Raw genomic sequence first — 25,638 nt, 5'->3', positions numbered from 1 at the left:
AGCTCTATATTTCAGCTCTTGTATGCTGATGTGGGAGATTAAAATCATAAGAACAAAAGTACAAGCAATGAGGGATGCATCTCAGCCGGCAATGAAATTTTGTTAAACTGTGTCCTTGACAACAGAGAATTGTTCTCTAAGGCTTAACCAACACAACTTTCTGATTATGCACAAACTTGCAGAATTATCTCTGTCCAATGGGATCCTAGACCAACAGCTAATGAACTTCAGTAGAGGAAAGTTCTTTCGTTGATCCTACATCACTGAATGCTATAGGAGATTTCTACTAAAAGGGAAAGAGAGGAGAAAAAAATAAAAATCAGAGCTATGTGAAAGATATGACACTAGGTCTTCTTTTAAGTAGTTAGTTCTGATATATTGCATTGAAAAAGTCTTAATATTTTCAAAGCCCAGATTTGTTTCTGTACAATGCTGTTGTCAGGTTGCCACGTAGTTTATTTTGATATTTGGTTTAATGGGATTTTTCTATTTGTCCTGAAGTTGAAATAGGTTCTTTAAAGTCAGGCCCACCTCTATTTGAGGAACAGAAGAGGTCAAGAAGAGGAGGGTATTCAATAAAGCTACCTATTTACAAATTAAAGACCAAGCATACCTCAACTCTGAGACCAAATAAAATTCAGTCTTCACTTATTTTCGTATTTCTTTACAATTGCCATGAGACTATTTTAATAGCCTCTCTAGAGCTTAAAACGATGCAGGTAATTGCTTTAAGTAATTTTAGTGCTATTAAAGATAACAAACCTCTTGTGTAAAATACTCTTCTAAGCAGTGTTCAGCAGAAAAGGGGTAAAGATGTTTTTAGTGCAAGTTTGAGTTCTTTTTATAGTTGAGCTCAAGCGATAATTACGTTATCTATAACAAAAGATGTGCAGATATTCCAACTCCTACCACTTCAGTCTCATGTTGACTCATGCAGAAAACATCTGAATTTTAACTAGCTCCATTTCCACTGTTGAGCAGCCTGTATGTGAACTCCAAACCCACCTTCAGATCGCACTGATAATGTTCCAGTTGCAACATTATTCATCATAGAACATTTGTAACACTCGAAACGGAGTTCCTCCCAAATTACTTGTGAGAAACTCAGAGGAACAAGTGAGCATAAATCCTGCATGCTTTGCTTTCATTTCTTTTTCTGACCTTCGTCATTACAGCCACAAAATCATTTCCTTCTTCTTGGCTCTACTTCATGAAAAAAATGTGTCAGAAAAGTTAGATTCTTAGAGAAGTTTGGGACATGGAAAACTCAGTCACACAAAAACTTGAGGGTCCCAAGTGAGCTGTAATATAAGTTCCTTCTCTGTAACATTATGTCCTGCTAATGAGTTATGAGAATCCATACTCTCTCGGTGTTCAGATGCTGAATAAACAAACAAAAAAAAAAAAAGCATGCACTTTTCCTCTTTTTCAGACTTTTTAGAGGATGCAAGTAGCTTAGACTCAGAATAATCCCACCTAATAAAAGTTAGGCATGTTAACTAGGAATGTAATTTACTGAATAACTCACAGCATAATGAAATAGACACAATGGGTTATTCTACAGAGGTTCCAATCTCTCCCTGTTGAGAACAATGCAGCTTGCTGTCAAGAATACATTTCCTTCCCAAAATTAGAGAAAAAGTTAGAGGTTGCTATTTCAGACTAATGAACTACACATCATCACTTCATCAGGGCTGTCCAGAATCCTCATTACTTTATGCCTTTGTGGCATCATAACCATCAGTGCCCGAGGCAGGTTAATCCCAGTACCTGGCTCTGCTTTCTCACAAGCTTTCCCCTTCTTTGTTTTATTTATTCACATTCAAATCTTTCATCTCTGGCAGCTGTTGGCCCTACATCTAGAAGGGACCTCCTAGTGCTGCCCAGCTCCAAGGGATAACTGAAACAAGTTGAGTAACATCTGCCAAAGAAGCTTGGCAAAAAGAGAAGAAAAAGAAGCATCTGTGTAGCTGGAAAAATACATCACACTGCTATGGCTCTCACACTCCCCCACCAACTGGGACATACTTTAGGTGAGAAGTTCTGGCCCAGATAGTCTACAATACTTATCTCTGACCAGACTAAAAGGTTAGAGATGCTTCTCCCACTATTTTTTTTTTCCACTGAGCCATGAAAATGCATTTCAAACCCTGCAACTTTAAAGCTTACAACTGGAATTCATTTATTTTCCTCCCCTTGCATTCCATGTTTCCTGCTCACTTTTTTCACCCCTCTGGACAGTGTTTCAAGGTAGTAAAAGCTTTCTTCCAAACAGACTGAAGGAAAAGTCTCTTTCCTTCCCATTTTCCTTGACAAGAAGCATTGACTTTTCAGCCATTAGTTTCTGTGAGCTGAATGTTAATGAGCCTGCACAATATAAGTAATGATGATGGATGCTTTCCAGGTGCACTTACAGACAGCCAAACATTCTTTCCATGGTCTGGCTGTAACAGCTCCTACCCATAGGGAGCCACCATTTGGCACAAATCCATCCATTATCACAATGCCTTTGCACTCAATGCATGGGATAACCTCAGATCACTAAATTAATTTCTATCCCCTGATTTAGGGGGATTTCACTTTTTATTTGTTTCTTACTTAGGAATAACTTTCTCCCTCCTGAAGCAGAGGAAGGAAGTGACCATTGTGGAACAGTAGAGATGAAGGTAGTTGAGTCACTGACTCTGGAGGTGTTCAAGAAAAGTTTAGATGTTGTACTAAGGGACATGGTTTACTGGGGAAATTTTGGTGGTAGGCAGACAGTTGGACTGAATGATCTTGGAGGTCTTTTCCAAACATGGTGTTTCTATGAGGTGTTACAGGCTCACCAGAGTCCCCATTCTTCTGTGCCATTTGGAGTGAGGAGGCAGGAGAGGATGGAAAAGAGTAGGAAAGTGTTTTTAGTTTGCTTTTAGTTCTTTCAGCTCTGGTCTGTTAGCAGTAAACAATGAATTATATTAATCTTCTTTATGCTGAGTCTGTTTTGCCCATGATAACTGATGAGTGATCTTCCTGTCCTTATCTCAGCCCCTTGCCTTTTTGAGGAGGGGGAGAGGACAGTGTGGCCACTGGTGTGAAACCACCACATTGTCCTTCTCTCATTAAGATCTATAGCCAAAATACCTTTGGTGAGTTTTTGTTACCGTTGTTTATGTCTTCCTTAATAGCTAAAAAGCTTCATCTTTGAATATTTGCTATATGGAAGAAATTCTGACTTATGTAAGCAGCACCCTGGAAGGTCACAGCTATTCATACTGAATAAGGGAGGAAACAAGATAATTGAAAAATGGTTTGCAAGATCATTCCTCCTCCTTTCTCCAGTAAAATCCTCAGCCCTAAACAAGAGCTGTATAGGATGTACAAGCAATGACCTAAATGTTCCTCATTTTTATTGTTTGTACCTCTGCCAAAGTAAGCAGTTGGTGAGCTAGATGATCTTAGGTGTTCTCCCTCCTGTTTTTCAAATGTAAAGCTTTAAATGTGTTGCTGTAGAACAAGGCAGTGGTATGTCAAGCTAAGCATCCTTCCTAATGCACTGCTCAGCCTCATCTGAGAATTAATAAGAATGTGCTGAATGTATCCAGTAACAATGCAGGAAACTGATAACGTTGCAGATAGCACTATGAGGCATAGCCAAGTTACACAAACAAATGGAGAGGAGCATTAGGGGCCATGTGAGGAGCTGAGTCGAGCAAAACCAGCAAGATCTGGAGGATGATATTAGCAATACTGGGGAAAGCTGAGATTACCTAGGTAACTGTATCAGAAATAGCAGCTTTACATACATGGATGTAGAAAAATTGTGACTAATAAAAAAAAAAGATAATTAGCCACAGGTTGGTTACTTGGGAAGGAATGAGGGTCAGAAGGGAAAAATGCAATGAAAAGGACATCACACAATCAGATTTGTCTGGGAGCCCTGTGCATACCACTGCAGTCTGAGGCATGACAAAAACCTTGCTGCTTCCATCACACCCATACCTTGATTCCACAGTTGTGTGGATCTCAGGTGCCTAAGCCAGCTTTGCTAGAACATCAGGAGCTTCTTCCCCAGCAAAGAGAGGGAGATGGTACAGCCCAACACCACCACTCCTTCCTTCCCTTTAATGGGCAGAGAACACAAATTTATTTCCATAACTTCATCAGATGGCAGCCTAAAAAACTGAAATATTTTGACTCGTTTCTCCCCCACTCTTTTCTCAGCTCGTTCAGACTCTCTACTCTCTTCAATCCCACATCCCAACTCCACACTCCAGATACACACTTCCACTTTTCACCAAAATATTCCCAATGCAGTAAACCAATTTAACTAATACACAGATTCCATTCTCCTAGTTTATTTTAGACTGAAACAGGGTCAGGAGAAATAAGGATTACTTTCTTAGCTAGCAAATCTGCCTCCAGAAACAGATGCATATCCATGTTTCCATAGCAATGGAAATTTCAATAGCTGCTTTGCTGTTTCACGCCCACCAAATGTGCACCCATGAGCTGCATCACAATGACCATCCCAGCTCCTCATTTGCCCCAGGTAAGAATTCACACATTGGATTAAACCACTGTGACTCATGGATGAGCTACCCTAAGCTAAACTGCAAGAAGCTGCATTTTAGCCAAAATGGAAAGCTGACATCCCATAGACTCACAGGAGAATTGGTTCTATTTCCACAACACTAGGTCATTTTCGTTTCTCTACTCTGGACTTTTTGGAGCAGATTTTCAAACATTTGTATATAGAAATAGGCAAAAATGTTCAGCTGGACAAAGCTAGCTCTGATTGCATGAGGATCTGAATATAAAACTATTTCCAAAAGTCTTCACGCACACAAATGAGCTGTGCTCCAGCACACTGCATTTTTTTCACTGCAAATACTATACTCCTATCCTCGTCTCTTGGTCTTGATGCACTCTTTGCTTTCTATTAACGAAAATGGTCTCAAGCCAAGGAAAACCAGCAACACTTCCACATTTATGCCAGCTAAAATTTGCCTCACAAATTAGCCATTTTGAATTTCCTCCTACCCCTATGAGGGCAAAGAAGAATTTAGTAGGATAAAGAACTCAATCTACCCAAATGGCTCATGTTCTCAAGTTGCTTTTCCTCCCTTTTTCTAATTCTCAGTTGAAAGAGGATAACCGGAAAGGTACAGCATCTTAAACAGCGGGTAATAATTCTTATTTTATAGTCACATGAAAGCACTGGTAATTGCCTTCTACTTGCTGTAGCTATAAGACATGGAAACAATAAGGTCTGGAGATAAGGTTGTAAGTATCAACAATTTTTCTTTCTATCCACTGAGATTTTAGTTTGGACCTGACAGTCATCATTGACTTATGTGCCACTTGAGCAGGCATTCTGGTGTCATTTCACAGGGACATGTGACTCGATGGGCCTTTTATGAACAATTACACAATGGTGTAATTTACAGCATTAGCCTGGCACACTCTGCATGTTGCAGGATGCACGCAGCAGTAAGGCACAGTGCAGAGTGAAGGAAATCAAGAAATACAACACTGCCTGGGCAGATTCCCTATAAATTAGCAGCTGAGAAGCTGGGCATGTAAACCACACGAGATCTACACATACAACTGAGAAAGGCTATCCCCTCCTTAGAAACCAGTTTTAATTCTGAAAGCCAAATTAACGCTGGGCACATTTCCTTTGAAAAGCAGAATTCAGCATTTATGAAGCTGAATTAAGTTTATCGAAATTTAAGTTCTTTAACTCTGTCCATTAAATCTTTTAAGCAAAAGCCATAATGATGATGGCTGTCATTATTATTTGCCATCACAGTAGCAGCATTTTGCAAGCACCCAGGAGCCCAGTCAATTGTACTGCAATGTTCAGCTCTAAACTATATCGATCCTAAGCTCCAAGTCTCAAATCAAAAGCCATTTCTGAGATTTTTAGTTGGCGTGACTCAAAGGTAGAAAAGGGCTGTGTTAAGAGTCACTCTTCTGCAGAGATGCATCACCTCAGCAGCCATGAAAGGTAGTTCTAAATTTACAGTTCAAGAGTTGACTTGAGACACCTCACAGAACTTACGTTGCCAGTCAGGTCAGAGACTCCATTTCTCTTAACATACTCCAGCTGAGAAGCATCTGAAACCAACTGAAGGTCTTACAGTGACTTCTACTGCATGTAGCAGTCCAGGCATGAGAAGAACATGAAAATGAGAGAAGATCTGGCCAGCCCAGTGACCAGCTGACCTCCTTCTGGTGCACCATGGCCTAAGTGACAGAGTTACATGCCATGCTGAGCTATGACCTTGGGCTGAGCAGCATGAATTCCCTCTGCTTAGCCTCCAGGTACATAAAGCATACCAGAAGCCCAAGAAATGAAAGAAAAGGATCTGGAAATTTTGGTCAAGACTCAGCTGAATATGAGCCAGCAGTATGTCCAGGTGACCCAGAAGACCAACAGCATCCTGGCTTGTGTCAGCAATAGTACCAGCGGCAGGGAGATTATAGTATTCAGCTCTGGTGAGGCCACACCTCATGTCCCATCTCCAGTTTTGGGCCCTTTATGGCATGACAGACATCAAGATGCTGGAGCATGTCTAGAGAATGGCAATAAAACTGGTGAGGGGTCTGGATCACAAGTCTTGTTGGGAGTGGCTGAGGGAACCAGTATTGCTCAGTCTAGAGAAAGTCTCTGCCAAAACTCCTCTTAATATTCTCTGTAATTCCCTGCAATTTCCTGACTGAGATGGGAGTCAGCCTCTTCTCCTAGGTAACAGTGATAGGACAAGAGGGAATGGCTTTAATTTGCACCAGGAGAGGTTCAGTTTGGATAACAGTTATAATTTCTCCTCAGGAGTGGCGATGCATTGCAATTAGCTGCCCAGGGAGCTGGCGGAGTCACTGTCCCTGAAGGTATTTATGGAAAAGGTAGATTTAGTGCTCAGGGACTTGGTTTAGTGGGTAATACTGCTGGTAGGTAGATGGTTGGAATGGATGATCTTTTCCAACCTCAGTGATTCTATGGTAAGTAGGAGACTCAAATAAATAAATAAAGAAAACACACACAAAAACAATGTATAGAGCAGATAGAGCAAGCTACAGCTATCCCAGCATTCACTGAGACTAAAACTCAGAAAGCCATTTGACCTTCCTGTCTCCTTGTGGCCCATGTACAAGACTCTGTCAACTTGTCTGCAATAGTATACAGCTTCAGGGAGCTTGGAAAGCAAAGCAATGCAATTTGAAACCTCTGAGGCTGCAGAAAAAGTCACCACATACTGATTTTACCACTTCTAGACCAATGACTCTTAGCCTTTTATGCAGTAGGAAGACATCGTGGTCACCTACTGTCTTCTCAAAGAAAAATGGCCAGTTTTCTAGGAAAAAAAGAAAAAAATAAGAGCCTAGAAGGAATGTATGATTCTATCCAGCAAATCTACCTTCGAACAGAAAGCTGAAGGATAGAATCATAGAATCGTTCCAGTTGGAAAAGACCTTAAAGATCATCCAAAGACAACAGCAAGTTAAGGAGGTACATGCAGGCTCTGACATTCCCTGCTCCCTCTCCGCCTGCTGAGTGGCTATGAATATCATTCCCAAGTACATTATTTTTCAATTTACTGAACACAGAAATTATGTGCCAAATTTTGTTTCCTGAGCAACACTCTTTCTTCTGTCCCAAACTACTTCACAGTCTTGTCAAATTGTGTGGTATTAAATTGCAATTAATTCCTACTTTATGTTTCTTCAAGAGAGAGCTCTGTTTCAGAAGTAGCTGGAGCATTGTTTAGATATACCTTTGTTTTGTGCCTAATAAGATTGAGTTTCCTTGCTTCTAGTCCCACACTTAGACTAGGGTATCACAAACAACAGTTACTGAGGATTAAGCTCTCTCCACCAGCAGAAAGAAGTTGAGGCTGATATTAATTTGTACTTGACATATAGTCCTTTTTGCTGCAAATGGGCCAAGTTAAATGGAATAGCCTCTGGTTTAGTTAGTCAAAATTCTCAAAGTACAGGATCTCACACTCTCGAAGAATAAAAGCTCATGCAGAAAAATGCAAAATAATCTCTGTTCCTCTTTCAGCAGACTTGACAGGTCTGTAATAGGACATAATTCATTAGAGCAGTAGAGCTCATTGTCAGCAAATGTTGTAAAGTAAAATAAATGGGAATTAAAATTAATTTTTCATTAAGATTTGATGAAGACGCTGTCCTTGAGCTGTAAATCCAAGGCACCTCTCCTTTGGAGAGCCATTATCAACCTGCAAGTCCCCCTTGTTGTCTGGGAGGCCTATATGATGTACTCTTGCTGGTAAATGCACTTATGCATTCCACTGTTATCATGCTCATCTCTATAGGAACCACTTGCACCACAGACTGCTGGAGGGCTTCCTGGTCCTTCACACCAGCCTATTGAAATCACAAAGACTTTTGGTGTGAAACAATTTAATTCTTTACCTCTTCCCAGATTACTTAAATTCAAGGATGGCCACGCACGTGCCCAGAACATGCAATGTAGTTATCTTTGGAATATATCTTCTATTGTTTTGGGAAGATACCTGTTCCCTGTCCATCTTTACTGAATAGAAAGAAGCCTGAGATTGAAGGCGTATCTATTAGAAATCTGAAGTCAGGTGAGCTGTACCCCACACCAAAATCTAGTTGTAGGCTCTTCGGTAAGAATGGGATTCTTTACTTATATCTTTTGGTAGGCATCTGTGTTTCCAAGCAGAAATAAAGATATAATTCATTCATTTGTACGATGGCTGTAATTGCAGTCATTCTTCTGCAAAAAGGGCAACACTACACTGGGTGAAGTGGTATTCCAAAGGGCAAGATTAGGAGGGATAATTCTCCTGAAAAGATGTTTGCCCACCCTGACAAAGAAGGGTCTGAGGGGATCTGATTCTTTTTGGTTTGTATAAGGAGAAGGGAAGTAAGTGCTCTGAATTTGAAGGAAAACACTGACAAAGAAAAATTGGTGTGAAATCGGGCATTAATATATTTAAGCTGGCGATTAGAAACAAGTTCCATTAAATCAACTCCCAGGCAAGATTGAAAGAAGAGAAAAAGTGACTCTAAGACAGAGCTTCATACTGTGAAGAGGAGGATATGAGGTGCTGCTTTTGATTACAGGCAGCTTGGTGTGCTGACCCACAAGACCCCTTTCAACTTCACACTACTGTGTTCTCCAATGCTGTCATTGCCTTCATCATTACAAGTGGAAATTGAGGGCACTCAGCACTGACCAGTCCTAGATCCCAGCACAAAGGACTCTCACTTAAATTTGCTTTTCTCAGTTGCTGAAAGTATTGGCTCAACAGAATAAGGAAGAGCCAGCCGCCAGCCAGGCACAGTATTCCCTGGTGCCCTTCATTTCTTCAGAAATAATTTCTCAGAAAACGTTTCCATTTTACAAATGGACTCCCAGGAAAGTCCTGGATTAGGCATTCTGGTTTTTTTGTTCACTTGCTAGTGCAAACACATTTCACCCAATGATAAATCCGGCTGCAGCAGCTCCCTTTGGAAGGATTACGATGACAGCAAAAGGAAGCTGATGAAAATTGTGACAATCCTCTCACTCCCCAACAGATTCAGAGCAGTGAATGCTAATGTTAAAACGTACAAATGGCTCCGCATGCAATTTTAATGATTATCATATGAGAAAAAGAAAAAAACATCTGTGGAAGCTAGGAAATCTTAATGGGAGATTTAATTGACTTCATTTATCTAAGGGGATATGCATGTGTCTCAGGACCTCCAAACTGGGTGCTAGAATTAATGGTTTGCTTGATGGAGGGTGCACTATACCCAAGAGACTGTAGCTGTCATATCTCACTCCAAACAGGAAAATCAAGGTTATAAATCACCTTTATCACCAAGACAATGATTAAGAACAAAATGTAACAGTTTAGCACAAGAAGTGAATGAACGACTGCTGCAGGGCCCAAAGGGCCCCAACTATAAAATGAAGAACTGTGTTTAAACAGATCAAAAGTCTTCAACTTACCTCGGGCCATAAGGATCAAATTAAGCCTCAAACCATTTAGGAAATGGCTTTCATAACATTTCTTGTTATGAGCATCTTGGCAAGTGTTCAGGAAGTTCATTAGGAAACAGGAGCAACAAACGTGCTTTACTGACTCAAGAAGAGAAGGCTTCTTGGAACTGAATGCATCAGAAGTCAGAAGCAGAGGCGGCCATGGTTTTAGCTGAGTGTAATCCATTCAGGCACAGCCTGGTTGACCAGAAGTGATTTCAGTCATCTCCATTCTATTTGTGCAGATACCCCTGCATACTTTCATTTCTCTTTTAGCTTCATGTAAGAAATGAGTAGAAATTGAAAGGATTTTTTGGTATTTCCCATCACTGGAGATATTCAAGGCTGGGCTCTGAGCACGTGATGGAGCTGTAGTTGTCCCTATTCATGGCAGGGCAGTTGGATTAGATAGCCTTTAAGTATCCCTTCCAACTTCAACAATTCTATGATTTTCTATTTCAGAAGGTTGCAAAACATCAGTTCACCCAAACTCAAGATACATCCGTTGAAGACAAATCCAAATTTTTCAATTTAAAAAAAGTATTTTCTTCAGAAACCTATGTTTCTCTAAGTTACCAAAAATTAAGAATATAAGGAAATTATTGAAAATTAAGATACAAACCCCAAAATAGACCAAAAGAAAATACTTCTGCTGAAACAAGCATCTTGGTCCCCTTCCCTCTAAAATGAACTTGTTCATGCATCCCAACTCTCTATGTGGATATGCATAGAAAGGCTGCTGACAGCAGTGGGGTAACTCAAGGCACTCAACCAATGTCAAATGAATAGGTACAGAGCACAGCCCCAGATCCTCATCTGCTTCTCCCAGCTATTTCAGGAGATTTCTCTGCTGACTGATTCAGCTCCACAGGAAATGCACCCACTTGCTATTTCTTCCATCACTGGGTAACTTTGCAAAAGGTACTCCGTTGGTCTGAGAGGTGTCCAGAATCTCCTTCACTCACCAGCAAAGTGCTGTAAAAGCCACTTGTGATGTGAAAGCCTCAATCCTCTCCCCTAGCTGCTTGCAATCAAAATCACCAAATTGCACTCAACACAGAAGTGTGGCTGCTCCTCTGCCTATTTCTGCACCGCATTTTAGGTACCAGCAAACAGTTTGCTGGCTTTTTAGAGGGTTTTATGGTTTGGATAAATGGAGATGCAATTAACTTCAGGCACCTTCATTAGCAGATACATTTGGTAAGCCGTCAGTCCAAAACGGCCTGTATAAGTTTAAAGCAAATGTGACCTGAAAGCTCAACAGCCATCTGTGACTGTCACATCCCACTGGCATTTCTCATGTAAACTGGATGGATTGTCTTGGTGCCCAGCTCCATGTTTACCTGCCTGTTTTTTAAACCAGGAGATGACAAAGATAGTTACGGAAAGTTATGCTCATATCTTGTTTTTCCCAAGTAGTCTAGGCCATGAAGGATGGTGCTGAGCTCTACCAAGAACCATCTGCAGGTTGCGTTTTGACAGAAGGGGACAACTAAGACAGTCCCTCTGAAAGTTATTGCCTGAGGGAAGAGTTCATTGACCTCATTCGTCTAAAAGCAGACAAGACTGACCATCTTGTCTGAGGACACATCCCAGGGTGAGATTTAGTGTGACAGCAACCAAGGGAAGAAAGCAGGCTGGTATTCCCCCAATATCCTTAAGAAGTCCTCTGTGCTTCTGCATGTATTACTGTAGTCCCTTTAGCATCTGTGGACTTCCTTTAAAAAAAAAAAAAGCCAGGAGTAGGAATTCTCACATTTAAGATTATCCACAAATATTAAAGTGCAAATATACATGTATTATCTCAAATAGCACAGCTGTTCTGAAGCAGTTTTCATTCTCTCCAGTTATAAGAGGGAAATTTGGTAATTGTGGATGAGCTGCTTTGAGCTCCCCTTCACGGAACCATTGAGATGACAAGGTGAAACATTCTCTGCTGTGATTATTACTATTTATCCTGAGCTGTGAAATGTATATACGTGACATAGCACAGATGAGACACTATTATATATACCTCTTTAAGTCTTCACCTACTACTGAAAAAGAAAGAGCAGCTTGGGAACAGGCAAATTTCCTCCACAGTGTCAGGGGAAGTCACCTTGGCAGATGGAAGAAGGGGAAAGAAAGGAGAATGGATAGCCCAGATGAGATCCAGTTATCAGCGGTTTCTGCCCTCCCACAACTGACCTGTTCAAAGCAATTTATATCTCCTCAGCACACGGAAGACACAGACCTACTGGAGCATATCCACAGGATGGCCACAGAAATGATCCAAGAGATGGAACACCTCCCTGCAGTGACAAGTTGAGAAGTTGTGTCTGTTTAGCCTGAAGAAGAGAAGGCTCCAGTGAGACCTGATAGCAGCCTTTCAATAACTGAACAGGAGCAATAGGAAAGAAGGGACAGATTCCTTAGCAGGGGTTTGTGGTGACAGGACAAGGGGAAATGGTTTCAAACTGGAAGAGGTGAGATTTAGACTGCATGTAAGGAAAAGGTTTTGTTTTTGTTTTTTGTGATAAGGATAGAGAAGCATTAGTACACACTGCTCAAGAGAAGTAGTGACTAAGCTGCAAATATCCCTGTTCAGGGCAGGGGAGTTGGACTAGATAGCCTTTAAAGTTCCCATCCAACACAAACAGTTCTACGATTCTATGCTGAGCAGTGGGCAAAAGCCACAATTTGGCATGAGCCCCATCAGTTGGGGCCTGGACCCTCAAGCAGACTGCGCATTGTTCCAAGGAGACTGATGGAGTAGTAGAGGAGGAGAGGGGTTGAGCATACTCAGCTCTCTTCCTGGTACGAAGGAGATGCAGGTGAGATGCACAAGAGGCAGGACCTGGAAATCCTTGGGCTAGTAGCACACACTTGTCCTGGCTACCTAGAAACAAAACTTTAGGCACAACCTCTCACCTCAGCACAGCAAAGTTTTGAGCATTTCATCTCAGAAACATTTTTCCATACCCTAACAAACACCACTATTAAATCATCCCTAAGCAATGCAGCAGCTAACGCTTGCTGACAGCAGAGCTGAGTGCAGCAGGGAGGGGCTGCTCTCTCTCCATAGAAATGCCCGCTATCAATCTGTTTTTCCAAACACAAGGAACAAAAATAGCCCGTGCAATCCTGATGGAAGCTTTTTCTGTGGGATATACTTCCCTCTGCTGTTCAAATGTCCTATTGCAATGCAGTGACAACATGCCTGTGCTTCTGAGCACCCAAAGGATATCTTCTTGATATTTAGTGTTAAACTTGGCACTAAATTTGTAGGGTGATATCTATTAATTGGTGCCATCTGAAAGAAACCGTGGCTTATCTACTTTGCTAGTAGATTTACTTAAAAGGCATACTCGGATCCTATCTGAACTTGCAGATTTCTGAAATAGAATTTGTTCTGCACAGAAATTAAGGCCAAGTATTTCCTGCAGCAGAGCTTTATTGGTGTTGTACACACTGCTTATGGCTAATGGAGCCACAAGCAGCAAGACCTGCAAAATGCATTCCTAATACAGCTACTCAGTCATATCACTGTTCTTGCTGCAGCACTGTACTGCACATCCACTGCAAAAATTGCAGCTTTATTCCAGCAGTTAGTGATGTTAAAGAGCACTGCCAGTTCTGGATCACACTCTCACAGATTTACTTACTATCTAATTTGTCCAAGGAGTGGCGCACACTCATTCATCCCAAGTGCCTTCCTTGTGGAAGAACCCATGCACCTGGGTGAGGGCAAAGAAAAGAAAAAGGGGCTCAGTGCTCTTCCTTACAGATGAAGGGTAACTCTCTCCCAGGAATCAAATCCCAGCAAAGTATTCTACTGGCTTCTCTTTCCTGGGAGCAGAAGGATGACTCCTACTGACATCCACAACTTTAGGTTGTGCATGTCCTGTCCCTGGAGGTGTTCAAGGCCAGATTGGATGGGGCCCTGGGCAGCCTGGTCTGGTGTTAAATGTGGAGGTTGGTGGCCCTGCAGGGGATTGGAGATTCATGATCCTCGAGGTCCCTTCCAACCCTGGCCGTTCTGTGATTCTGTGACTGTAGAACCATGACAAGAGATGACAGCATAGAATGGGAAGGACCTTAAAGATAATTCAGCTACATCCCCCTGCTACATGCTGGTTGACATCCACTGGATAAGGTTGCCCAGAACCCCATCCAACCAGTGCCTGGCGTACATTTCTGCTCCTCCAACAGTGCTCATAGGCTCCCCCAGAAGCACAGAAAAGAAGGAGCAGCACTAAAAGGGAAGAGGAGTTCAGCTCAGCATTCTGATATCAGTTCCCCAAACAATTCCTCCTGGCTATTGCAGCCACCCTTATTTAGACCTATTTTTGCAAAGCTTCAGTGACATGTAATTAACTTTGTGCTCTGGGCAAAGTCTCACAGAAGTAAAAGTATTTTAAGTGCACAGGCAGTGGAAATTTACTGTTTGTAAAGCCGGTATATGCATAAGAACTGCTGATACAAGATCATGTTTTGTTACTTTTATTCTTTGTTCTTTCTGCTCAGAGGAATTTGAGATATTTCCTTTTAAATTTCTTGAATTATCTGCCATCAGCTTTTATTTCATCCAACCATTTCATTCTAATCTCTGCATAGCAGCCCAGCACCTTATATATAACCTCCCCATTCCAGAGGCCTTCAAGGCCAGGCTGGATGGGGTTCTGAGCAGCCTGCTCTAGCAGGAGGTTGGAACTGGATGATCTTGAAGATCCATTCCAACGCAAACCATTTCATGATCCGATAACGTGAATAGAAATAGCAAAGTCCTTGGTCTGCTCTGAGTGTCCATCATATATCATTGAAGGAGGGAAAAAGAAAAAACACAAACCTTGTTTGATGGTTTTAGATTTTTTGTTCTGTTGCAAGATATAAAGATTGCAAGTTAATATCTAATTGGGTTAGTGTCATTCTTATACAAAATTATATCTTCCTCATATAAGTAGTTTCTTAATACATGCAAAATCAAGCAAAAATACACTTAATTCCCCAGTAAGTGTAAAACATCAAACAAATGGTGTGCTATAAAAGCAGGATGAGAACAATTAGATCTTCACTCTCAGTCTTCATTGAAGGCACCCGAACTCCTCTGAGGAACAGAACCATGGAGAGGAAATGGCAACTCAAGAACCTTACAGAAAAGCACTGGGAAGAACTTGTCTGGGTCATCTTGCCCACAGAGCTGTGGGAGCCCCATCCCTTAGGTGCTCAAGGCTGGGTTGGATGAGCCCCAGGCTGGTGGGTCAAGCAGCCCACAGAGGGGTTGCAGCTGGGTGGACTCTACGATCCATTCCAACCCAAACCAGTCTGTAATCTTATCTAGACCAGCCTCCAGGGAGAACCTAGACCAGTTCAGATCTCCCTTACGTGCTCCCAAATATTTATATCTCCAGACATAGTGGAGACCAGGACTTGGGTGCTGTCAACATGAACTGAAGGAAGAAGATCCATGCCCAGCCCTCACAGGGGAGACCAAGGATGTTCATCATCCCAAGGAACTGCAGGATGCAGCCTATAAGCTGCTCCAACAGCAGTGGGACATGGAGCAGGGTCAGGATGGAGGCTCCCTGGTGGGCTGGAGCACTTGGGCAGTATGCTTTCATGTGGATTCTCCTAGAAACATTCAGCTATGCCCCCACACTTCTGCTTTTCTTCCTTTTGGGAGGGATTGTAAATAAGTTGTGATCTCTAATTGGACACTTCTACCTCTGATTATCATTTCTTGTCAATTCTTGGTTTAAAATTTAATGACAAGGCACATGCACAGAACTAGGTAGCCAGCAAAATTTGTTTCCTTAGGAAACCAAGCTAAAAATTCAATTAACAAACCCAACAGCGTCAAACTACCTTGAAACTTCAGTTACTTACTAGCTTTGCCTTTGCAGGTGTTGAAGACAATAAAATTCCCAGCACTGAAGCCCTAGTCAGACATTGAAAAGCAGCCAAGCTCCTAAGGCTGGGGCACTGGAAATAATCTGTTTCCCTGCCAAAGCCAGAAGAAAGTTAACAAGCAATTTAAGTTTCAAGGCAAGCCGTTTTCATGTGTGTTGTTCATTTATTTGTCTTTGCTAGATAGGTGTTTTTTCTTTCCTTCAGTCCTTAACTTTTAAATGTGCAAGGCTGCCAGGGAGGAGAATGATGTGCTGCAGGGAGGATTTGGAAGGAGGTACAGGCAACATAAAAGCACTTGCTTTAAAGGCAGAGACAGGGGGCGGATCAGGTCAGCTCTGCCAGATCACAACAACCTGAGATGTGCAGAGAGCTGAGATGCTACCATAAAGAAAGCCATCAGCCCACCCAACCTGAGGACAAGCCACAACATAAATCAGGCAGTGCATATTCAAGGGTGCTGCCGTATTGATCACATCTTGTAGCTGCACTGCCTCAGAAGAAATTCAGATTTGATGCCCCAGCTCTGCCAACCACAGCCAAAGCCACAGGCTCCTACACGAAAAGAAAATCCATCTGCAAAGGGAAAAACAAGGTGCAAGCTCTCAGCAGACTGCTCTGCAAAGGGTCAGTGAATAATCCAATTGTTGCCATGGTTGTTTCCCTAACGACCTCCTGTTCAAAGGAGAACTCGCATCATTTCAACCATTCTCCCCAGTGAGTGCCCTGGGAAGGCAGCAGCTCCTCCCATCCTTCACACACTCCACGAAACCACAGACTGATTACCAAAGTCTCTTTATCTTCCTGTAATTCAGGTGCCACTGCTTTTCTATATGGGCAGGCTGCAAGTCACCACCAATTCAGCCATCGGAACAGATTTGAGAGGAAGGGCTGTGGATGCCTTTTTGGTGCTAAATCCACCCCCAGCAAAGCTCTCTAGAGCAGCATACATCTTAGAGGGACTGAAAGGCAAATCAGTCATATGCACTCGAGCTCCCAGGATTCATTGTTTCTTCCAACTGCCAACTGGAATTGAATTGGAGGGATTCAACCAGAGACGCATCTAACTGCTCTCCCTGCGTCCTCCCACATTGTTTTTGAACTCTCCTGGATATCAGAATTTAGGGGCCTCATCATTAGCTGCTTCCTCTTGTTTCTTCCTTTGGTTTAAAACAGCACATGGCCAGACTGAAGCTTGGCCAGGCAGGGAGAGAAATGCTGATGGCAGAGTCAGGGCAGCTGTCAGAACTGCCCAGGAGCAAAAACCACTTCATCTTTTGGAAGGTAAACAAATAGGAAAGGAGCATCAAAGAGACCAGCACTGCCAAGGTCACATAGAGTCAGACGGAGGAGACTTCATGCATCCCAGCTGCCTGATGGCCTGGGGGAACAAGCTGTCCCTGAGCCTTTTTGCAGGGCAAGGGGTGACTGTGCATGAGAGGCACTGACTCAGATGCTCCAGGTAACCACCTGCTGTGGTTTCAGGAGGTCTCTTGCCACAGCCCTTTGTTCCTTTGCCAAAGGGATGAGGTGGGCAGAAAAAAAAAAAAAGCAATTACATTTTGGATCATCTGCTTGAAAATGCACAGCTCACTTATTGGAGCCTCACATTTCCAGTTTGCATCTAAGCCACCCATTCTATCATCATGCCAAGAAACAACTGGAAATTGTTTTTCCAGCTGTCTTTTTGCAGCTCAGTCACCATCCTTAGCAATTTGTCATATTGCATGTTCCCCCAGAGAATTCTAACTGTAATAGGTATTCTGAAGAACACACAAGCCTTAACACCTCCAGGGATTGTGACCCCACCACCTCCCTGGGCAGTCTGTTCCAACACATCACCACTCTTTCTGAGAATAATTTTTTCCTAATATCCAACCTGAACCTCCACAGTACAATTTGAGGCCAGTACTTCTCATCCTAAACACACACCAGCAAATTGCAGCCCGGCAGCATGATGATAGACAACCACATCCTCACTGCTCCTTTATAAGAGCAGCTCTCTTTCTCCCACTTTGGATTTTACCCACACCAATCAACTTCTCTTTGTTCTTTCCTCCTTCATTGCACTGCTCCAGTGACTTCAGAAGACAACTTCAATCTCAAGGGACTGCCATAATCTTGCTCACAGGGAACAGAGTTGATCCCACCGAACCTTCTGCTCACTAGAGATAATTCCTAAAGCCCTAGCAGAAATCAAGCATCTCCAGCAAGTGTCTTGGCTCACCTGAGGGACATAAACTTCCTCACTGCAGACACTGCATTCCTGTGAGATGAAGCCCATCATCCCTTATCCCAGTTCTTAACACATCCAAATTCCCCAAAATAACAAAGGTTGAGGTTCTGTTAGCCCAGCTTTGACACAGTGAAGATGAATATGACTCTCTCAAGCATTTTTCCAGCTTTTCTTTCTATAACCACCAGTCTAAGTTGTCCAGTATTATTAACTTGCTTAAAGGATACCTGCACTGCATTTCCAACATACTGAGTTTTGTTGAAGTCAGCAGGATAATATTTACTCACTGAGATTCCTCTAGGTGCAAAAAACTGCATTTAAGCCCTACTTACAAGGCAATGGAAGGCAAGACTCAAACGAGAAGGTATATTTAAGCCAAAAGCACAAGCATCAAGTCATACACACTGCTTCGTGTACAGGTTAATACTGGATATGAGGTGTAGCCAGATAACAGCCCTTGCCTGGTAGAGGCATGCAAATGAACTGGAAAGAAAAAAAATAGAGCTATCTCACTATATATATCTGTTCCCCCTGTCTGTCTGCAGAGTGCAATTAGCAATAGGTAATTGCTCAGCTTAGAAATGCTAGACCCTGTAAGGTAGCTTTTGTGGCATAACACAAAGGATATATAATATTAAGTAGTTACCCTGCCTCAAGAGATAGTTTTCAGTAATGCTTGGTGGGTCAGAAATCATGACTGTAATCAAATTTAGCCTTTACATTGTGTGGTCTAATGGAAATACATCAGGTGAAATTTAGAACAAGAAGCTTGCATAGACAGAATAGGAACATTTCTATCACACTTCCATGGCATCTCTTAGTTTTGCTCTACATTAGAGAAATAGGAGTCCAAAGCCCTTCTGCTTTCTCAGCACGCTGAATTCGTTGCAAGGTAAACCTTCCTCCCAGCTTAACCACAGGCAGAGGAGCTCCTCCACTGACAGATTTGGAGGAAAGCCCCAGGGCTGGCACTGCAGCTGAACCTGATCTACTCACTACACTGATTATGCCCTGTAGGAGAAATGCAAGCCAGGGAAGCCAGAGAGATGGCTCCTCTTAATAGCCTACAAACTGTGACCAAGGGCAACTCTTCTGTTTCTTGTCCCAGTGCTCTGTGCCTTTGCATCACCGGTCTTAATACGGCCAGCTCTAGATGTCTGAGCCTTGGGCACTGCAAAGGGGATCTTGCCACCAGATTATATCCTTAAACACTGCTACAACACAGTGTTCCTAGTGATTCCCTAACAATGATTTTGACTGACACACTCAGTGATAGGATAGCAAGGTGCCAGGTTACAAATCCCAAAAGCCCAAGTACCAGTTTTAGCAGGTGATGCAACCATCTCAAACCAACTATCAGCAGTACTGCTGCTGCTACAAATCGACAAACTGACTACAACAGGCAACAAGAAAGCAAGTTGCTCCTCCTTAGCCACAAAAAAATTCCCCCCTCAATTTCCCAGCAGAACCTCAAAGGACTTCAAGTCTAAGAGTTCAGGCTCACAAAGTAATTACAGTTGGGAAAAACCTGGGAACACCAGGGACAATTCCCACCTTGGTCTTGGATCGTAGGCTTGCTTTGCTTAAGATAAACCCCACTGAAGTGCACACACTGACATCTCATCACCAATAGCTTTATAACATGAGCAGCATTTCACCATCCACAACCATTACATACAACCCAGCTGGCTGGTGTTATACCTGGAATGCACCAGTCAGATTTAGGGGATAGCACTACAAACATTTCTCCTGCTCTGTGCCTTCCACCATCTTCCAAAAGCCAAGAGAGATGGATTTATTTCGTCTCTGATTTATTTTAGATTAGTGCATTGCCTGATTGGACAGGCTTTCCTTTAAGGGGCTTTATTAGAAGTTATGTGAGAAGCACACTTGGCTAATGAGCAACAATATATGAATCACTTACCTTTCACGGATGTTATTTGGGTTTTATTAATTAGGCAACAAGGAAAAAAGCCTTGAAACGTATTTATTGGTTAATTCTGGAAGAAGATTTTTATCCAGAAAATTATTTGACATTTACAGCTTAGCTGGTTCACAAGACGACTTGTTTTGATTTCATATTGTTAGAAATCAATGCACAAGGTTAAGCGTGACATTATAATCTAAGGTTTTGTGTCATAAACAGGACTGTAGTTATGCTAAATCAGAGGTAGGCCAAATTTACCACAGAGTCCTAGACAGCATAAATAGTTAATTCATGGATATTGCATTACCTGCTTTAGAGGTAAAAGAGTTGTTAAGAACAGCTCTGGAGTCGTTCCCCAAGGCTGTATTGCAACTGCTGTCATTCATCTTCTATCCACCCTGCCAAGCTTCTGAGTATTTTGAAAGAGGCATTTTGATTTTAGCAATAAAAATAAGTAGCTTGAATGTCGCCTGGTTTATTGCTGTGCAAGCAAAACCCTCCCAGTAGCTCCATGAGTTTCAGTTTAAAGGGATGAACCTCTCAAGATCAGTCTAGCAAGTGTTTGTAATTTCATAGCCAAAACATAAACCTTCTCAGAAAGAAAAATATCTTTTGTATAAACATTAGTAAAAAGCTAAAAAATGAAAAAGCTTCATAGTATATAATTAGCATACACATGCAATCATGTTTGCAAGCAGTATGCCTATAGCTACAGCTGCCTTCTTGAGAAATAGGACTCCCATAGGTTTGTGTCTATGAAAACCATCCCCTGTGCATGTTGCTAAGAAAACAAGAGGGAGGAGGTCAGATACCACATTAACTCTCTAATGCTACTGATGACAACATTAACGTGCTGTGAAACGTACTTAAAAACATGATGTAATGCAAATTGTAAAGGGAGATCATTGAGAGTTGTTTACTTTTCCCTTCTACAACAGAAGTAGAAGAGAAAAACAATTCAAAGTGGATTACTCAAGTGACAGAAAAATCCACCTTCTCATAGCTATGCTCATAGGTGTTTTGGAAAGAAGATTTTCCAGCTCCCTTCCAGTTACACGACAGGACGAGGGGAAATGGCCTCAAGTTGGGCCAGGGTAAGTTTAGGTTGGATATCAGGAAAAACCTCTTTACAGAAAGGGTTGTTAAATACTGGAATAGGCTCCCCAGGGAGGTGGTTGAGTCACCATCCCTGGATGTGTTTATAAACCATTTGCATGTGGTGCTCAGGGACATGATTTAGCAGAGGGTTGTTAGGGTAGTGTGGTTAGGTTGTGGTTGGACTCAATGATCTTTAAGGTCTTTTCCAACCTAAGCAATTCCATGATTCTATGTAGTGAGATTTCTACATGCCTTTAAGAAAGAAATGGTTTTGTGTTTGCCTGAGAGTTTCTGTGAAGATCCCATAAACTTTTTGTTCTTGTGAAGGTCTTACGTTACTTTTTCTATAATGGCTGGGAAAACAACTCTGAAATCAACCTGATATCAAATGCAAGTTCATTGTGATGCTTGGAGGGCAACTGACTCATACACCAGTTCTGGAAAGCAGGTTTTCGACAGAAGTAATTTATATTCCATGAAGAAATTATATATTTTTTATAGTAACCTTTAAAATCTTTTCCTTTCCCCCAAATAAATCAAATATTTGAACCTCCTTGGGCTTTCAAAGAATTGATTGCAAAGAAAAAAACAAATGGAATGAAAACACGCCTTTTTTCTTTAAATTAGAATTACAAGTGCATGTTGTTTTACTTCAGTATTTTCCTTTGAGGGGTAGAAAATAAATAGCTACATAATAAGATGAATTAAAACAACATCAGAAGGACTCCTGACATTTTTCTTAGAAAGAAAAATGAAATATAGTTGCATGTGTAAAGCTGCATTCATAGATTTTTGTTAGTCATTTATTTTGTATGGTTATGGCTTCTTACTGAGATTATGGCTTCTCATAAGATGGCATTGCTCCATCTTATAGGGGCTCTGGATTACTTCAATAGGTTTTGATATAGCTTTGAATTTCACAGGAGGGCAGGGGAAACGTAGAAAACTTCAGCTGACTTTTTCCTCCTTCAGTCCTCAGTTGTTCCTTTTCACATATATTTATAGGCACTTCCAAGGATGATAACTTCTTTGAAAGGGTTGCAATTTGAGCATTTTATACACCTCAGGTGCATTGCACCTATATAACTCTTATTACCATATAACTCTTTCTAACTATAAAACTCCTTTAGGGAACATAATATTGTTTGCATTAACTCAGGAACTAGGAACCAACCACCAGCATGTCAGGGCCCGCATACAGGGCATCACACATGTCCACATCGTTTATTCCTCAATGAAACAGGTCCAAGAGCCCTCTTATTCCTTTTAATGGCCAAATAGATTATAAAAACATTTCTTCACAAGAGCAGCTCTGGAGATAAGAGTAGTTTATCAGGATTCAACAGGAGTGAATTTAATTTCAGCAAGTTTTAATCTCTAACTTTGATATTGTGCACCCAATGCCTTTGCATGCTCAGCTTTGCAGGAAATAATGTAATGCCATTGCTGGCAATGGGAAGCCAACAGCAGGAGGTGAGACTGAAAGCTTATTGCACAGATGAATATTTATAGCTGTACTCTGAGCATCTACTTTTGTGGATTACACCAGAAGATATGATAACACACCACTAAAAGAAATTACCTTTGACTTTAACATCCATGTAATTTCTGTACCACAGAATCACAGAATGGCCAGGGTTGGAAGGGATCTCAAGGATCATGAAGCTCCAACCTCCCTGCCACATGCAGGGCCGCCAACCTCCACATTTAATATCAGACCAGGTTGCCCAGAGCCCCATCCAACCTGGCCTTGAACACCTCTAGGAATGGGGCATCCACAGCCTCTCTGGGCAGCCTGTTCCAGCACCTCACCACTCTCATAGCAAAAACTTCAATTTCATTCATCTCGATTTGGTGGCATTTTATGTGAATGGTAAGCTGTGTTCTATCTTATTACAGCTAATAATAAGCATTCTTACCATAATTAAATAACAGTTTTCTCTTTCAAATCTGTGATGAACAGCCAGGAGAAAGGTGCAATAAAAATAAATACATGGGGCATTTAGAAACTGCTTAAACAGTTACACTGCTAAGGATTTCCTACAGCTAAAATACATCTCTGACATACCAGTGGCATTCTAGTATGCATGGAAGTGATGAGATCACAGCCATATTAGGAAATTAGTCCTTCAAAAGAGTTCATCTTAATTGCCTTAAAAGCCTCTTAAAAATACAGCGGAAGAGAAAACTTAGTTGCAATAGAACCAAAGCTGTGGTATCAGACAGACACTTGAAGTAGGCACAAACCACAAAGAACCTACAGGAGCTCCTCATTCTTCAGTGTTATGCCACGTAATCACTAAACCTGATAACTAATTACATACTTCCTACATATTTCACTCTCACTGGATGGGTAACTACAGCATCTTTAATCACCGTGCTCAGCACAAGTAAATAACAACACAGAGCATTACCATGATCAAACCAATCCCATTTTTGCCACTGTTGCTTTTATCACAGCACAAACAGGGGATGTGTTGTCAGATGGAAACAGTCACCTTTACAACACGATGCTGAGAAGTACTTTGAAGCACATCAGGAGTCCATAGTCCTAAAATTCAGTAAAAGCATGGGTTTCTCCCCAGACGTTTTCTCACAAAAGTGAAAATTTTCTCTCTTGTTGCCCCTAAAGACACCATAGAAACTGGGTCATCATTAGCCTGACCCAACCACCCTGTGGGAGCAAACACCTGCAGAAGGTGGTTTGAAACCATTAATGTTAACCTCTTCCAGCCTCATCCGTGACCTTCCTCAGCTGACTCTCCTTGCACCTCAGTTGGCATGTGCTCTGAGACATAACTGTATTTTAGATACGTTTGTGGGAAGACCGAGCTATTATTACTTTTACAACAGGAGTAGATACACTGCAGTATTTACAGCCCCATTTCACAAGGCACCATACAGATGGGTCTGAAGAGACAGTCCCTTCCCTGAGCACAGTATGGATGAGGCAAAAAAAAGACTCAAAATTTATTATAGTTACTCAGCAGCAAAGCAGAGGAAAAAGTGCCACTTCTGAGCTTGGTGTTCTGCCCAGACAATTTTACCATTCCTGCCTTTTAACACTTTTTAACTTTCCCTTTAGCTGGCATTTTGTTGAAACAAACTTTATGGTCCATAGCATCAGTGGTACCAAAATATGGCAATTAATCACAGCCAGCTGCCAAGTTTCTACTGTGTTCAAGCATTTAAGTCACAATTAGCAGACACAATATTTCAGGATATCAATTTAGACAAAACATTGAAACGCTGAACCGAGTTTGATCTATGACATTGGCAGAGTTGCAATGAGTCCATTATCATACAGCTGCATTCATCATAATTTATCTAGTGGCTGTTGAGCACTGCTACGTTCACTGGGCCATGAAGGAAAGGCCTATAAGCAATCCTTGAATCTACAGCCGTGATGGTTCAAACCAGCAAATTTCAGTGTCTTGCTTCACACGCACACCCAGTAAGACTCCAAGAATGTATTCTTCACAGCCAAAAAGACTTAACTTTGCAGTAACAAGTGCCAGACCAGCTGTACAGGCATTCAGCTCCCAAAACTACAACTTGAGCAATAGCAACCAACTCCAGAGAGAGCAAGGTTCCTAACAGATGAGAACCTACTCTCGCAACGCTCTTCACTGGTGGAACAAGCAACTTCTAAACCCAAAAATATAAAGGGAAAAAGCTTACCTTTGGCTGTTACAGAACACTCCTCCTTTCCCTTCTCTCTACAGAGCTGACACAGTAATTCAAGAGAAGATACTGGAGACCAAAGGAAAGAGATGGCTGATGTAACCAGGTTACAGAGGCTTCAGACTCTTAAATCAGCTCACCAGCAAATCAGATCTCTTTCAGGATCAGCATTAGGTGCAGCTGGAAGGCTGACACAGGTGAGGCACATAGGGCTAAAATTGCCCACTGAGACTCATGTCCTACTTAGGCTGCAGGTGTGCCCATCCCCACTCCCCATGAAACACCCCTACCCATCCACCTCTCTGAGCTCTATTCACCGTTGCCATTGACTTCATTTGCATTTCAGACCAAGTAGAATTAAAAGCAGTCTGGTGTGTTTTTCTGCTTGTAGTATTGGCTGTTATCATAAAGGAGTATTTCTTGAAAAGAAGGAGTTCCCCTTCTCCTTAATATTAAATTCTTCCCAGATCGTATTAATTCCCTTACTCACATGTAAAATTTATTGAGTCGTTACTGGGTTTGGTATTTATCACAAACTGATTTAATTCTTTGTAAACACTTCCAAATGAAAAGTGGATTCACTCAGGAGCTGCTTAGAAACTACATAATTGCCTAGAGTAATTGAATGGCTGAGAGAAAAGAGAGAGAAACAGAAAGGGAAATCAAAGGGGGGGGGGAGGAACAGAAAGAAAAAAGAAAAAACTGGTTTGCTTTTTGGCAATCATAATAAGATAGAAGATGGGCAAAAACTAGCTCCTTAAACAATCCCCTCCCTGTCCCACTCTTTTGATGCAGCCCAGG

General features: G+C 41.7%; 1 long non-coding RNA gene across 1 annotated transcript; it reads right to left on the bottom strand.

Annotated features, from left to right (window-relative positions):
* Window positions 1-7,481: 7,481 nt before the first annotated feature.
* On the bottom strand, window positions 7,482-24,925 carry LOC109367460. Its single transcript, XR_002114620.1, has 3 exons — window positions 24,835-24,925; window positions 12,194-12,333; window positions 7,482-11,724 (listed from the first exon to the last, which is right to left on the bottom strand). It is a non-coding gene; the product is annotated as an uncharacterized LOC109367460 (long non-coding RNA).
* Between the last annotated feature and the right edge of the window lie 713 nt (window positions 24,926-25,638).

Source organism: Meleagris gallopavo, chromosome 4, assembly GCF_000146605.3.
Source record: "Meleagris gallopavo isolate NT-WF06-2002-E0010 breed Aviagen turkey brand Nicholas breeding stock chromosome 4, Turkey_5.1, whole genome shotgun sequence".
Lineage (NCBI taxonomy): Eukaryota > Metazoa > Chordata > Aves > Galliformes > Phasianidae > Meleagris > Meleagris gallopavo.
Note: the sequence above shows the minus strand (reverse complement) of the source record. Positions and strands in the feature narration are given on the sequence as shown.